Source organism: Silene latifolia, chromosome 4, assembly GCF_048544455.1.
Source record: "Silene latifolia isolate original U9 population chromosome 4, ASM4854445v1, whole genome shotgun sequence".
Taxonomy (NCBI): domain Eukaryota; kingdom Viridiplantae; phylum Streptophyta; class Magnoliopsida; order Caryophyllales; family Caryophyllaceae; genus Silene; species Silene latifolia.
Genome location: NC_133529.1, coordinates 46,155,378 through 46,157,619, shown reverse-complemented (window position 1 = coordinate 46,157,619; position 2,242 = coordinate 46,155,378). Strand labels below are relative to the sequence as shown.

The 2,242-nt window shown below is 44.0% G+C and overlaps 1 non-coding gene across 1 annotated transcript; it reads left to right on the top strand.

The window, feature by feature from the left end:
- Positions 1–1,561: 1,561 nt before the first annotated feature.
- Positions 1,562–1,668, top strand: LOC141653951 (small nucleolar RNA R71). The gene has a single exon (XR_012547539.1). It is a non-coding gene; the product is annotated as a small nucleolar RNA R71 (small nucleolar RNA).
- The last annotated feature ends 574 nt before the right edge of the window (positions 1,669–2,242 follow it).

Genomic DNA, 2,242 nt, shown 5'->3' with positions numbered 1-2,242 from the left:
CTTGTGAGCAAGACTGATAACAATGGTGTCATCCCCTATCTCTAAGGTGATGGTTCCGCGTTTGACATCTATCACAGCTCCAGCTGTATGTAAGAACGGTCTGCCTAAAATAATAGGTATCTGACTATCCTCTGCAATGTCCAAAACAACGAAATCGACAGGAATAAAAAACTTACCCACTCGAACGGGTACATCCTCTAGAACACCTATAGGTCTCTGAGTCGATCTATTTGCCATTTGAACGGTAATATCGGTCACCTTAAGTCTACCAATGTTTAACCTTTCACAAACAGAATACGGCATGACACTAACACTGGCCCCTAAATCACAGAGGGCCTTTCCAATTACGTGGTTACCTATAGTGCAAGGAATTGAAAAACTACCCGGGTCCTTTAATTTAGGTGGCACATTAACTTGTGAAAGAACATTACATTCCTCCACAAACGCAACATTACCATCATCACGAAAATTTCTCTTACGATTCAAAATATCTTTCATAAATTTAGCGTAAGAGGGTACCTGGGTAATTAAATCAGTGAAAGGAACCGTTACCTCGAGATTCTGGACCATCTCCAGAAACTTACCAAACTTACGCTCCAGCTTGGTAGCCTTCAAACGCTCCGGATACGGGACTGCAACACTGGCCGTAGGATCAGTAACCTTCGGCTTCCGTAGGTTTAAAACCCCCGTCAAATCATCAATGAGTGATGGATCATGCAAACTAGTTGACGGATTTGCATCCTGCTCTGGATATCCAGTCGATCGACTGGTATGGATGGTCGATCGACCAGGTAAGCTGGGCGTGAACAGTTCCTGTCCAGAATTATCGTCATCAGGTATCTCAGTCGATCGACTGAGGATGTTGGTCGATCGACTGGATGTGCTAGGTGTGAATAGTTTCTGACCAGAAACTATTTTGTCTGACAATTCAGTCGATCGACTGGGAATGTTGGTCGATCGACCTGAATTACTGGCATTCAGACTCGTTTTTGCATCAGAATTCAAACGAGCTTCTTCATCATCTCCCGAGTCTTCCTTTGGCTTGTCGGGACTTTCATAAGAAAGGCCACTTCTGAGATTGATGGCATTGATCGTCTCAACTGGCCCTTCACATTTAATTGAAGAATTAGCGGCTTGCTTAGCCTCCATATTCTCCAATTGTTTCACAAAATTCCGTGAGGACTCAATCCCGGCTGCTTCCATATTCGCCACTTGAACCAAAAGGAGTTGGACCATCTCTCTCAACTTCTCGATCTCATCAGAGTTTTGAACAGGAATCTCGACTTTCTCCTTGGAAGCTTCAGAAGTCTCGAGTTTCTCGAGACGGGTAGAGATGGAAGTTATAAGTGTCACAACAGCAGTCATGTCTTCACTTTGCTTTCGTGACTTACCACGTGAACTTCCAAACTCAGCTTTATGGACTGCCATCTCCTCAATGGTGTTCCAACCTTTACTTTGACCGGTGTTATTTTGAAACCTGCCATTAGCAGCTGCATCCAAGATGACCTTGTAATCATCATATAAAGCATTGTAAAATAGATTGCAAAGATACCATTGCTGGAAACCATGATGAGGGACAGCTCGGACCAAACTTTTGAAATGTCCCCATGCTTCACAAAAATCTTCATCGGCTCTTTGCTGAAAACTCATGATTTTACCTCTCAAGGCGTCAGTCTTTGAAAGCGGGAAGTACTTCTTGTAGAAGGCTAATGCTAGAGATGTCCAGTCCGTGACTCCAGCTGCTACCCTGTCAAGGTAGCGGTACCAATCTCGCGCTGAGTCCTTCAATGAGTACAAGAACATAAACCCCTTTACTTCATCTTGAGTTACCCCGTCCGGTATAGGTATGGAACAGCAGTAGTCTGTGAAAGTTTCTATATGCTTCAAGGGGTCCTCATCTGGTAGACCCGCAAACTGATTTCGCTCCACTAGATCGATGTAAGAGGAACGAAACTCGAAGTTACCGGTGGTAGGGGTAGGTAACTGGCGCCCCATTGGAAGGTGGTGTTCCTTTGGCTGAAGATTATCATATATTGTAGCCATAATTGCCAAAGTGAGAGTACTCAAGTCTTCCTCTCAAAAACTTGTCTTCTAACTGTGCAAAAGCAAAACTAGAAGCAAAGGTAAGCAACGGCCTCAAGGAACCAAAGTTCCTTGAGACGAGAAAAATAAACTAAAATAAAACAAACAGAATTACACCGTCTCCCCGGCAACGGCGCCAAAATTTGATACCGTCGTTTAG